This window comes from Coenobita brevimanus, chromosome 6 (assembly GCF_032717465.1).
Source record: "Coenobita brevimanus isolate Jiangsu-jjx chromosome 6, ASM3271746v2, whole genome shotgun sequence".
NCBI classification, from domain to species: Eukaryota; Metazoa; Arthropoda; class Malacostraca; order Decapoda; family Coenobitidae; genus Coenobita; species Coenobita brevimanus.
Window position 1 is genome coordinate 68,782,621 of NC_136959.1, and position 14,842 is coordinate 68,797,462.

Consider the following 14,842-nt stretch of genomic DNA (forward strand, 5'->3'; position numbering starts at 1 on the left):
TAGTTAAATTGGTGTGTGGATGGGTGGGTGTGGTAGGGTAAAGTTGGTGGGTGGATGGGTGGGTGTGGTAGGGTAGTTAAGTTGGTGGGTGGGTGGGTGTGGGAGGGTAGTTAAGTTGGTGGGTGGGGGTGGGATGGTAGTTAAGTTGGTGGGTGGGTGGGAGTGGGAGGATAGTTAAGTTGGTGGGTGGGTGGGTGTGGGAGGATAGTTAAGTTGGTGGGTGGGTGGGTGTGGGAGGATAGTTAAGTTGGTGGGTGGGTGGGTGGGTGGGAGTGGGAGGATAGTAAATTTGGTGGGTTTGTGAGGATAGTTAAGTTGGTGGGTGGGTGTGGGAGGATAGTTAAGTGGGTGGGTGTGGGAGGATAGTTAAGTGGGTGGGTGTGGGAGGATAGTTAAGTTGATAGGTGGGTGGGTGTGGGAGGATAGTTAAGTTGATAGGTGGGTGGGTGTGGGAGGATAGTTAAGTTGGTAGGTGGGTGGGTGGGTGTGGGAGGTTAGTTAAGTTGGTGGGTGGATGGGTGGGTGTGTTAGGGTAGTTAAGTTGGTGGGTGGATGGGTGGGTGTGTTAGGGTAGTTAAGTTGGTGGGTGGATGGATGGGTGTGGTAGGGTAGTTAAGTTGGTGGGTGGGTGGGTGTGGGAGGGTAGTTAAGTTGGTGGGTGGGGATGGGATGGTAGTTAAGTTGGTGGGTGGGTGGGTGTGAGAGGACAGTTAAGTTAGTGGGTGGGAGGGTAGTTAAGTGGGTGGGTGTGGGAGGATAGTTAAGTTGGTAGGTGGGTGGGTGGGTGTGGGAGGTTAGTTAAGTTGGTGGGTGGATGGATGGGTGTGTTAGGGTAGTTAAGTTGGTGGGTGGGTGGATGGATGGGTGTATTAGGGTAGTTAAGTTGGTGGGTGGATGGATGGGTGTGTTAGGGTAGTTAAGTTGGTGGGTGGGTGTGGGAGGGTAGTTAAGTTGGTGGGTGGGTGGGTAGGTATGGGAGGGTTGTTAAGTTGGTGGGTGGGGGTGGGTGGATTGCTTCCAGGTCCAAAACCTGAAAGCTATAAAATAAAATTGGAGGTATAGGAACTGTAGGAGTAGGAAGCTACGCTTTCCGTCCTACACCCTGCCTACCTAACACCCTGTCCCTACTCCCAGGCTGACCTGTGCCAGTGCTGGTTGGCCCTACCAATGCCAGTCGATTATGGAAGGCTCGACTTTTAAAATAAAAGCCTGCGACCCCCTAACTGAGGGTGCTCCCGCACGCTCACGGGATCCCCCAGCGGCTCGGCAGTTGCCCCAGTCCGGAGTCGGGCCTGAATCCACGCTCTGGCCGTGCAACAGGACCTCCGGGAGGTTTAGGTTCCAGACAGAAACCAATCTGCCTGGAACCGTCCACCAGGGCTAGTGGGTGAAAGGTTTTTAGTAGAAGGGTTAAAGAACCTGAAGCCCGGACGACAACCCTGAATCCCGCCCTCTCCCGGCAGCTACAGGGCGTTGCCTCCACTGCATGCCGTGGGGGAGAGGTACGAGTACAAAAGTCGCCGACCTTCGTCAGGTTAAGCAAAATAAGTACAAAACAGGTACAAAACATAATATATAAATCCTGTGCCTTCACTGCCTTCTGCAGGTGGGTGACATCTTTGGAAATCAGTGGATCGATCTGCGACGATCTTGGTGAATCCTTCAGCAGACACACCCCTGGAGATATGACAGCTTGCTCCTGTAGGAGCAGCACCTCCTGCAGGAGAGAGGGATCCTTAGAGACTGCCAGTAGCAAGAGGGGCACAAGGCCTTCAACTATTCAGTTTTTATTTCAGTTACTATATGTATAATTATCAACCAATATCCCTATATAATCAGGATTCCAGGGACCTGATTACGAAGTGGTGAATGAGTGGCCAATTTCACTGGCCAAGCTGTTTAAGTCCCCATCTATCACGTCCTTAATTGCATTCTTGACTCTACATTACCACACTGAGTAAGAAAAAAAGGTGATGACAAAGAGCTCTCCACCATCTTTACTTTCACTTGTCACTGGTTAATCCATTTCCTCTCACCAATGATCATCCGTGAACAAGCACTGCCAAATAGGCATTTGTGAATATCTGCCTACATGAGCATTCACCCATATCATAGGACTTCTGAAATGGAAGTGGGCTCCAGCCTGCCTTGGTCAACTAATGGCAGCTCTCCCTGCTCTCGATCTCTAGCAGACTCCCTATTCAGTGCCTTATCTCTAGCAGCCTCACTATTCAGTGCCTTATCTCTAGCAGACTCCCTATTCAGTGCCTTATCTCTAGCAGCCTCACTATTCAGTGCCTTTATCCCTGAGGTTACTCTCAATGATGCATTTAATAAAACCTGACTAAGATCCCTAACCTCTTTGAGCTCAGTGGATATGGGAGTTGATTTAGCTAACAGCCAAGGAGACTCAGTCCTGTCTCATCTGTTGATCACTGAATTCTGTGCAAAACATAGTAGTGAGTCAGTTCCATCAAGTAAAAAATACTACAGCAAACAAGGAGACTCATTTCTACATCAAAACTAAGACTTATCACTCTCTATTCTTAAGGAGGCTCCCTAACATGTTCCTTTGTGATTCATTTTTGATATACAGCTGGTTAATATAATATAGTACATTATTTATGAAGTGTATGCTGATATCAGAATACTTTAATTAACACTGAGGGGGACAGTACGAGGTAATAAGCAAAATAAATCACTTAGGAGGAGGTGTTACGAGTTTCCTTGACCATGGAGAATACCGGCTATCAAATTTCATTCGACAGCAACTTTTAAATTGTGGGAGTGTGCCAGTTCTGTCAGATGAAAACAAAGCTACTATGGTAACCACAGGGACATATTCTGCTTGAAATCCCATCTTAGATGGGGGGGGGGGGATGTTGGATGCCGGAGAACGGATTTTCGATTTTACTGGATCTGGCTTTCCCCCAGTCAGTCCGACAACAAGACACACCAGCATACACGTCCCTCAACTCCCTCCCTATCCCACAACAAGCCAGTTTACAAATGTTCCTCAACTGCCTACCTATCCCACAACAAACCAGTATACAAAAATCCCCCAACTCCCTCCCTATCCCACAACAAGAGGATGGTGGACTGAAGAAGACAGGCCAACCTCTGCATTTCATCAGATTCACATTCTGATGAGTTTGGTACCACAACAAAAGCGGCAGCAGCAGCAGGAACTGATCATGCCTAGAGCAAGACATTGACACACTATGCTTAGGACCACAGCAACAAATTACGTACACATACATACAGATACATACACAAGATATACACATAAGCAAGATACATACACATGATACAAACAAATATATACACAAATACATACACAAAGACACAGACACATACAAACACACACATGCACAAGATACATACACATACATACACAAGATACATAAAAATACATACACAAAATACATACAGTATGCATACACGATACTCAAGATACAATATACACAAATACATACACAAACAAACACAAGACATACACATACAAACACATACACGTACAAGATACATACAAAGATACAGACAAGAAACATATAGAGAAAGCTTGTTTAAAATACACACACACATACACTTTAGTAAAGCAAATTTGGAAAAGGGATAAAGGTAGAAAGCAGGATGATGATTTCTACCAAGAACTGGTTGAAATGGAGACTAACAATAAACTGGTGGAACGAGTACACAGACTAGAGATGGCTTTTCAGAATGAGATTGATGAAATTAAGAAACAGATGCACTTGCAAAAGGAAGAAATAGAAAAATTAGGAAAGGAAGTCAACAAGAAAGACACAACAACAGATGAACTGACAGTAGAAGTGGGTTCACTTAGGAGGAAAATTAGTGAAATGACAAGTACAGTAGTCAACCATGAGAGTACAGTATATTACGGAAGAGTTCAAAAATGATACAGAGACAATTTGGCAAGTAAGCAATCTGACAGATCAGAGCAGTGATACTGAGAATATAACACAGGTGAATGAAGCTGTGAAAAGCTACAAAAATGATGTGGAAACCACTTATGCCGAAACGGTGAAAGTAAAGAGAGACTTAGAATCAAGGGTGGAAGAAAAAAGCATTAAAAAGGAAGTGAACAGAATAATCCAAAACAATCCTAAATTAGTCAGAGATTCAGCAGATAACAACAAATCTCTAGTAATCACTGGTAAAGAAGAGGAAGAAGTAAGAAACAAGATCTCAGGAGACAAAAAGGAGATGGCAAATGTAATGAGCATATTGAAGGAAGTATCAGAGGAAATATGTAGTAAAGACAGGAACACAAAAGGTTGGGGAAATATAAAACAAATCAAGGCCCCTAAAGGTAACTTTCCAGAGTGTAAACACTGTGGAGGAGATAAAAAATGCAAAGAATCTTATGGAAAAAGAGGAGTTCAAAAATGTATGGATAAAAAGATGCCTAACACAAGAGGAACTGAATTACTAAAGAGAAGAGGAAGCAAAAAAAAAAAAAAAAGAAAAAGAAATTGGAAGATCAGAGGAAATGAATACATTTTTTTACAAAGTAATTGGATTGCAGGTACGAAAGTGGTACATAAACAGGAGGGAATAAAAAGGAGGAAGGTAGCAGAACCAAGTCATAACAAGTATATAAATAAGATAATTAAGTTATGTACTCAAATGTGGATGGAATGGTATCTAAATTATTAGAGATGAATGATTATATCAGAGAAAATGAACCACATATAGTATGCCTAACTGAAACAAAATTAACACCAAAGATATCAAATGACATCCTAAATTTACACGAATACTATATATGGAGAAGAGATAGCAACTTAAAAAAAAAGGGAGGAATTATAATATTAACTAAGAAAAATCTAAAAGTCAAAGAAATAGTACTAGATATACCCTCACAAGCAGAACTGATTGCAGTAGAGATCAATACATCTGAAGGGAAAGTAACTGTAGCCAATTTGTACATGCCACCCAGATCAAACACATGGGAAAGAGGCGAATATGAGGACCTGGCGGAGAGTACAATTCAGAGTTTAAGAGAATTACTACACAGAATGGAAGATAAATCGTAAAGAATTATACTAACTGGAGATTTTAATACAAATATAAATTGAAATACTCTAGATATAATAAGCCAAGAAAACGGTTGGGACCAAAAGCTCCTGGATCTCGTGCAGGAGTTTTTCCTAATGCAACATGTAAGGGAAAGCACCAGAAAAAGAGGACTCAATGTACCCTCAATGCTAGATCTTATATTTACTAGTCAAGAAAACGATACTGACAATTTAATATATCACCCTCCATTCGGCAAAAGCGACCATGCAGTACTAAATTGCAACTTCAAGATTGCATACGACAGTTAACAGCAATGAAAGTTACAAAAAGAGCCTAAACTATAAAAAGGGAAACTATCATGACCTAAAGAAGCACTTCTTAGAAACTGATTGGGAAAAGGAGCTTAGAGGACAAGATTTAAATACTGTATATAAAAAATTCTGTGAACTTCATGAAGTTGGAGTCCAGAAGTACATCCCACAGCACAAAGAAGCATAAAAGAAAATAAAGAAATGGTTCAACACAGAATGTAAAAAATCAAAAGAAAAAAGAGATTTGTTGTGGAATACATACAGAAGACACAATAGTCAAAGGGCATATAACAACTACAAACAAGCAAGAAACGATTATACAAGAATAAGGAGGGAAGCCCAAAAACAGTTTGCGGAGGATATCATAAATAAAAGTAGTGATCAATCGAAACTATTTTACAGCTACATCAGAAGCAAAACCAAAGTAAAAGATAAAATACAATCCATTACGGACGGGGGAATCACCTATACACAAGAGAAGGATATTTGTGAAGCACTAAATAAGAATTTCCAATCAGTTTTTACAGAAGAAAAAAAAATTGAGAGGGATTATGTGGAACATTCATGCCCACACATACTACCAGATATACAAATTTCAGAAAAAGAAATACAGGGGGAGTTAAGTAAATTAGACAAAGGAAAAGCAAATGGTCCTGATGAAATTTCATGTTGGGTGCTATATGAATGTGCAGAGGAGGTAAGTAAATCATTATTTTTAATTTTCAAGAAATCCTTGAGACAAGGTAAACTACCTGATATTTGGAAGAAAGCAAACATTGTTCCCTTATTCAAGAAAGGGAATAGACAACATCCACTCAACTACCGACCAGTATCACTAACCAGTGTTGTAAGCAAGGTATTAAAAAAGCTTACAAGAAAAGCTTGGGTAAACCATCTAGAACACAATAACAGAAAGACAGTTTGGGTTCAGAAAAGGAAAATCATGTGTTACTAATGTGTTGAGCTACTATGAGAGTAACAGACACATTACAGAAATGAGAAGGATAGGTGGACAGTATCTATTTAGATTTCAAGAAAGCATTTGACACAGTACCACATCAAAGACTTTTATGGAAACTGTACCATCAAGGAGGAATCAGAGGCAAACTGTATTGTTGGATGCAATATTTTCTCATAAAAAGAGAAATGAGAACAGTACTAAGGGGTAATTACTCACCATGGAGAGAAGTGACTAGCAGAGTTCCACAGGGCTCAGTGTTGGCACCAATCATGTTTTTTGCGTATATAAATGATCTAGACAGTAACACTGGAAATGAAACCTATTTGCAGATGATGCAAAAACACAAAGGAGAATTACTAACACAGACTCTTGTAAAGACCAAGAAGAAGAATTAAATAAACTTCATGAATGGAGTAATACATGGCAAATGGAATTCAATGTGGACAAGTGTCATGTAATCAAGTTTGGTAAAAGTGGAAAAAGACCCAAGTGGGATTTTAAGTTAGGAAATAAAACCCTACACTCATCAGAAAGAGAAAAGGACCTAGGTGTGATTATCAATAACAGACTATCTCCGGCTGACCACATCAGTGAGAAGGTACAGAACATGTATACATTTTTTTTTTTTTTTTTTTTTTTTGAGGAAGAAGGAACCAAAGGCCATGAGCCCGCAATAACAGGTTCCGCCAAGAGAAAAACAAATTACAATAGAGAGCCAAATTCAAGATCCAATCATTTCGAGATGCCTGGACACACTGCGTTTGAAAGACTGGAGATCATAGGCAGCAGGAAATACAGACAGAGGGAGGCAGTTCCAGAGTTGACCTGTTGCATAAATGAAGGACTGGGAGTAACGGTTAACTCTTGCATTAGAGAGTTGGACAGAAAAGGGATAAGAGGTGGACAGAAAATGGATGAGTTTGCTGCTTGACGGGTGCCACGCGCCCGTCGTTGAGGTGGAGGAATGCATGCAGACAGTTCAGAGGAGCAGTGACCATTAAAGTAGTGACAGAAGAGAAAGATGCAACAGTGCGGTGAAGAGACAGAGGTTGAAGGGAGTCAGTAAGAGAAGGAGAGTTAATGAGACGAAAAGCCTTTGACTCCACCCTATTGAGAAGAGCTGTATGAGGGGAGCCTCCCCACACATGAGAGTTGTACTCCACACAGGGGTGGATAAAACCCCTGTATAGAGTCAACAATTGTGCAGGGGTAAAGAACAAACGGAGTCAGCTTAGCACACCTAATCTCCTGGAAGCAGATTTTACAAGAGATGTAATATGATCTTTCCAAGATAAGACCCGAGTAAATGAAACCCCAAGCATGTTCAAGGATGATGCAGGATTAAGCTGAATATTATTAAACATTAGTGGGTATACCTGTAGAAGATTTTGTCGGGTTGATAGGTGTAAGAACTGAGTCTTAGATGCATTAAAAACAACCAGATTATTTTTACCCCAGTCAGAGATACGAGCCAAGTCAGACATTAGGTGTGCCATAGCCTCATCCACTGTTTGTTGAAGTAACTGCTGAGATAGGCGTTGCGGGAACCGAATGGAAAGGTGAAGGGTGGAGTCATCAGCGTATGAGTGGATAGGGTTAGATGTACAGCTTAGAAGGTCATTGATGAATAAAAGGAAGAGAGTTGGTGATAAGACAGAGCCCTGAGGAACACCACTGTTGATAGATCTAGGAGAAGAATGATGGCCGTCTACAACAGCGGCTATAGAACGACCAGAAAGGAAGCTAGCAATGAAAGCTTGCAAATATGAGAATAGCGTTCACACACACAAATGAAGACATGCTAAGAAAAATAATAACATCATTCATTAGACCAAACTTGGAGTATGCATCAGTAGTCTGGAGTCATCTAAAAAAAACTCATAGACAAGATTGAAAAAGTTCAAAGGGCGGCTACAAGATGGGTACCAAGGTTAAGGGATCTAAGCTACGAAGGCTAAAAAAACTGAATCTACCAACACCACAGGACAGAAGGAAAAGAGGTGACATGATTATGCTATATAAATGCATATCAGGGAAGGAGAAAATAGACATAAATGATGACATAACCTATGGGGATCCATCAGCAAGAGGACACTGCAAAAACTGCATAAAAAGAGAGACGATAAAGACGTAAGGAACTTTAGTTTCCCAAACAGTGCAGTTGATCAGTGGAATACACTACCGAATGAAATAGTGTGTGCCAAAACAATTCACAAATTTAAGGATATGTACGATAAATATGGTTTAAGACACGGGACAGTACGAGTATGACTCATTCCTGTAAAGATACAATTAGGTAAGAACACACACGCACGCACACACACACACTAAATATCAGCCAAAAAACAAATAACGAAAATGCTAATACAGAACCAATACAATAATCTCCTAATCCATGCCTAAAACACATCTGAAATGTGACAAAAATACAGTACATATAAATATCACTGGTACACATTATATATTATATAAAATAAAAATGATAAATACCAACAGACTACACTTTATACCCCGTAACCTGGGCCAGATTTTTGTTTTTTGCAGTTTATTTCATGTGGTCCAGTGGCTGAAAATACAATGCTATGGCTCTACATTTTTCAAGGCCCTATATCATGACTATCATAATATACTAGTGTTAATCTAGCATTACAAATTACTATTCAAGATGGAGAGATGGAATAATAAGGCCAGGTTAAGGTAAAAAGAGTAAAGTTATCATGGCAATTACCAGTATGCAATAAAATAATAATAATACAACAATAACAACATGGATAAATTACATCAACAAGGGAGCATGACTACTTAAACCTTCAATCAGATGGCACATCTTTGGTCATACTTTACGATGACCCAGCGTGTAGTGAAAGGCTTGTATGATGACTACAAGAACCTTTTCTGATATACAGCATAGCAAAGGTACTGTTCGATCATCAAAAGGCAAGCATATTCAATTGTTAGTTTCAAGATGGCCTCTGAACTCTGTCACTTTTGGGTGTGTTAGTGTTAGTGATGGAACACTATTGTATTGGTGTGGCCAAATCAGCAAGTGAAGTGCAGGAAAATTTAAAAACTACCAGAACAGAAGAGTTGTAAACTGATTATTATACATATTTTTTTGGCCAAGAGCAAGTGCAGTGCAATGAAGTAAAACAATTACCAGTTTAGGTGAGCTGGAAACTTTTTTAGACTTTGCTGAGTAGGTGATCCTCGGCCAAAAACATTCCCACTGAACATATACTATAATGACTACAGACATGACAAATCCCAAGGTGATGGATTTTATTCAAAGACATAATCGTAAAACAAGGGTGGATTGTACTCCTTCTACCTCCACATGATTTAACTCGAGAGACTTTTCAGAGGAGACTTATCCAATTAGATGGCTAGATACAGCCTTCATCAAACAATTCACAAGAAATTACTCTAAAGTTGGTATATTTGGAGGTATCAGTGCTACTGGGTGAAGCCATCCCTATCCAACATTTTATCATTAATCACCTTCAAAAGAGGGCATTGCAGGGATGGATGATATTGCTGCATATCTGCAAAATATGAATGTATTAGTAAATTGGACATTTAATATTTTAACTCAATCAATCTGGTGATTTGTTTTATATTTCAGTCTTGCTACCTCCAGACACTTCCATTCTCCTAAACAGTTTTTCTGAGCTAGAATGGTTCGATACAACCTTTATTAATCCCTCAGCTACTGCATGTTATGAAATTTAAAAAGATACTACAAATATTTTGGTGGTACCGGGTATGATTAATCAAGATAAAAAATAAACTTATGGTACATGCCAAAAGTGTAACTGAAACTGAAAACCAATCTGGTAGTAAGAAATACTGAAATAAAATTGTGGCATTATTACTTACCTCCATGGGGTGAACAGATGAGAGTTCGTATGAAGTGGAGAAAGAAATGGTATGTCCTCAGCCACTGATGATTAAGCTTGAAGGCTGCCCATCGGATCTTCAAACCCCGGCCAGTTAATTTCCGAAGTACCTGCAAAACTTTTAAAAATTACCATTCTATACACTACTAGGCTGTACATTGTTATACAGTACAGGTATACTCCGGTTTAACAATGCAACTGTGTTATGAGTCCATATTATAATTACAAATCTTTAATAGATAAATAGATAGATAGACAGCTCCATGCAAGCCTGGGAAAGGGAAATGATCTTGCAAGTTCACTGAGGAAATGCTGACGACAGATTAGGAAGTAGCAATGTCAGGAGACGATGTAGGTAGTGTGTCAGCGAGATAGCAGGGGAACAAAGCCTAGTGACATACACACACACAGGTTTCTGGAACTTTCCACAAATATCACAAAAAAGGACCTTGTAGTTACTTCTAGAGAAGTTTTGTCGATTAGTTCTCACTCTCGATTTCTTGTAGTAGGAATTAAAGATGAATACAAGGAGTTGATCTTCATTTATTATCTTCAGAGAAATCTAAGTTGAGCAGGGTATGTCTTACAGAGACAATATAATAAGTAAGTCTAGTTGAGCCCCTCTTTTCTTGTTCACTCTCTCCACTACCTGTCGGTTCAATCGCTAGCCTCCTCCTGAGCTCTCTTTCCTAAATTCTGGTGAAACAGGGGTCGTGTCACGTGTGTTACACTGTGGTTGGAAAGTTCCAGAAACCTGTGTGTGAGTATGTGTGTATGTCACTAGGCTTTGTTCCCCTGCTATCTCGCTGACACACTACCTACATCATCTCCTGACATTGCTACTTCCTAATCTGTCGTCAGCATTTCCTCAGTTAACTTGCAAGATCATTTCCCTTTCCCAGGCTCACATGGAGCTGTCTATCTATTTATCTATCTATCTATTAAGATTTGTAATTATAATATGGACTCATAACAACTGGTTAAGTAAAAACCTATCACCAGATGGGGTATCATGTATCGAGGTATATGTAACATGTAAAGTATAGGGATTCTTTTTTGAGCCTTTGGTTCCCCCCCAAAAAAAACCAAGTCCTAAACTCACCCAAATTAGTCCAAAAACAAGTTTCTAGCTCATATACACCCCAAAATAGCTTTTAAAAAAGCTAAACTAAGCCTAAGAGCAGTTCATAACTCACCTAAACCCAAAAATATAATCTAAAAAGTGTCAAATGTCTAGGAAAAAAAACAATCTTATTAAACTGTACCCGAAAATGACAATGTTCACCCCACCTATGCCTAAAACACATTAATCGAAGTCTAAAAACAGTTTATAAATCAACCTAAACACAAAATTTGTTGTATGATCATCAAAACTGGTAAAAAAAACAAAAAATTTAAACTCATTGTTAAACCAGGGTTTGGCCACCATTAGGCGGGGTATGATGGTACTTCTACCCCCATCGTTAAGCTGGGGTATCGCATACCGGGGTATACCAGTACATCAGTACAGTTGATCATTATGCTGGAGAGAGAGACCTGCAAACAGTGACAATGATATAACAGAGAATTTCTGCTATTTTCAATAGCGTGTCTCAGCTTCATCCATATTCCCTGAGAGGAGGAGGATGGACTGCATGACTGTTCTTACGTAACTGGACAGTACCAGTGCACAGTCATTTCTGTGTCACCAGGTCAAGGCATCCCTCTCCAGCATCTATATACGTATTATGTGGCCAAAATTCATCTATAACCAACTATGAGGCAAGGATACCTAAGTAGCATACAGATACTACCCCTCCTTCACACACACACACAAAAGGCTTTTAACCCACCGCATCCCGGCCAATTTTTCATCAATGACCTCCTCCAATCCAGGCAGATTTTCAATCCCCCCCCCCCTCAAACCTCCACTTTTTATGAGAAACATTGGAAAATACCAAAAAAAGTGCTCACCTGAGCTAATAAGTACGCTATACAGGTTTCTGTCCGAACACCTGGTACCGTCTTCTCTGGGCGCGTGCTGCTGCTGTCATTTTTATGGTAGCGGTAACTATTGGAAACCACTCAGAACAGGTAGATATTTGTTCACTCAGTACGAATTCATATGTAGTACAAGAATATATTGGTTTTCACACAATAAAATAGGTGATACAAGCGGTTTCACTCACCGAACACATCAATATACCACACCTTCTTTGGCAACATTACCCCCCTCATCACTCCTGCTCGTTTCTTCCTTTGGCGCCACGTAATCATTGTCCTCCACATCGTCATCGAATGGGGAATCTCTCTCACTTGTGGAGGCATCAAGGGAAGCTTGAATTTTGTCACTGGAGAGACTGCAGAGTGACATGTCTTTATTGGCCAGGTCACTGCTAACAGGTATGTTGCTGAGACCATGGTGCAAAGGGGGTGACTCGGGGTCGGGGAGTCTCAACGCCTGGCGGCGGGAAGAGGAAGGTCTCCCACGTGCCTATCAAAAATCACCGGTGAAACTTTAAAAATGTGCAAATGACGGACCTCACAATTGCAAAACGTGCCAGTACGTCGATGGGTCTCGGCTTGCAAAAAAATTCTGACGTACCCATACGCTGACGGGATGCAGTGGGTTAATCATAATCAGTAGGTACTTTATCAAGATATTTGCATTTTACTAAAATTTTCTTTACATACCTCTAGTTGTACTGTTAGCACTCACCACCTTGTCCCACACCTTCTGTTGATAGCCTGGCTTCTCCAGTGTTCATCGTTATCTTCCCAAACTTTACTGGGGTGTTCCCTCACCTGCAAAACTGTAAATGAATTACCATATTGTGTGTTAAATTTAATGTTCCATACCACTCCAACAAACCCTGGTGCTGGAGAGGGACACCTTCAAATACTGTAGTAGCATTGGCATGAGAAGACTGCTCCACTGCCTGTTTATAATAAAGTCCCTCAACCACAGGTCACCCTTGTATTCCAATCAGCTGTTATGCAGTTAGGTATCTGCTTCTATAACCTTAACATTTTGGCATCTTTTTTGGATATCTATCTATCTATCTATATACCTAGGCTGCTTCCCCCAAGGAAAGGGAGGTAGCCGAGACAGGACGACACACTCCCCATTTACTCATCCATTCAAACACATTCATTTGCATCTTAGCCCCAAAGAGGAGAAAGGACAGATCCTCACCGCACCACACCGCACAAGGGTCAACTGCGCAATGCAATCAGTGACATCCGCAGCAGGGCCCGACAGCAGAACTGGTTTACCCCTGCCACATCATAACAGATCCATCCCCTTACCCGCACCTGACCTGACTAGCTGATCAGACCAAATGCGGGAGAATATCCCCTCAGGGCTGCATCATTCTGTAACGCACAGTCACTCTTCCTTGCTCAACAGACATCCCTCTCGCATCCAGCGCTCTCTTCACACTGTCCATCCATCCTATTCGTGGTCTTCCTCTCAGCCTTACACCTCTCACATCAGATCTAGTTATCTTTTTCACCAATCGCTCATTATCCATTCTCTCCATATGCCCAAAGCATCGCAACACCCTCTGGTCAACTCTACCAGCCATCTCCCGAACAACGCCAGTTCTCCTTCGCACTTCATCATTTCGCAACCGATCCATACGTGTCACTCCCCACATACTCCTCAGACACCTCATCTCCATTACATTCAAACTGTTCCTCTCTGCTACACCCATACTCCATGTTTCAGCCCCATATAACGCAGTCGGTACCACAACACCCTCATACAGCCTTCTCTTTACATCCATTCTAAGCGAACGACATTTAAACACTTTTTTCATTCCTCCCAGCACCTTTCCTACTTCATTTATTCTAAACTTCACTTCTGCATCTATTCTTCCATCCACAGCAACATGTGACCCTAGATATTTAAAACAATCTACCTCCTCAAGCAACTCACCATTCAAAACTATATTCATCCCCCTACCATCTATCAACCTCGTACACTTCATCACTTTACTCTTATTCTCATTTACTTTCAATTTCCTCCTTTCACACACCCTTCCAAACTCCTCTACCAACTGTCTCAATCTCTCCTCTGAATCAGTCACCAGTGCAGTATCATTTGCAAACAGCAGCTGCTTCAGATTCCACTCTCCACCATCAACATTCACCAGACTCAGACCTCCACCTAAAACTCTTGAATTCACCTCCCTTACAACACCATCCATCCATCCATCCATTGCCAGACGCCATGTATCCCACACGGGGTGGCCAAGGGCTTAGAGTTAATTGTTTTACAGGGAGGGGCACTAATCCTCCACCAACCCCACTTGACACGTAGGGATGCCAACAGCATCTGGTGTTCCCAGGCGGTCACCCATCCAAGTACTAACCAGACCCAACGTTGCTTAACTTCGCTGATCGACGGGAAGCGGTGTACTCAACGTGGTATGGCCGTACAACCAAGGCAACATCACACATCCCTGTCGCAGCCCCACTCTCACGGAAAACCAATCACTCACAGCATTTCCCACTCTTACACACGCTCTACTATTTACATAAAAACTTTTCACCCCTTTTAGTAACCTACCATCAAGTCCATACAATCTTAAAACAGTCCACAAAGCCTCCCTATCAATTCTATCAAATGCTTTCTCTAAATCCATAAA

The 14,842-nt window shown here is 41.2% G+C and overlaps 1 non-coding gene across 1 annotated transcript; it reads right to left on the reverse strand.

The window, feature by feature from the left end:
* Positions 1–14,517: 14,517 nt before the first annotated feature.
* On the reverse strand, positions 14,518–14,635 carry LOC145402708 (5S ribosomal RNA). Its single transcript, XR_013897845.1, has one exon. It is a non-coding gene; the product is annotated as a 5S ribosomal RNA (ribosomal RNA).
* Between the last annotated feature and the right edge of the window lie 207 nt (positions 14,636–14,842).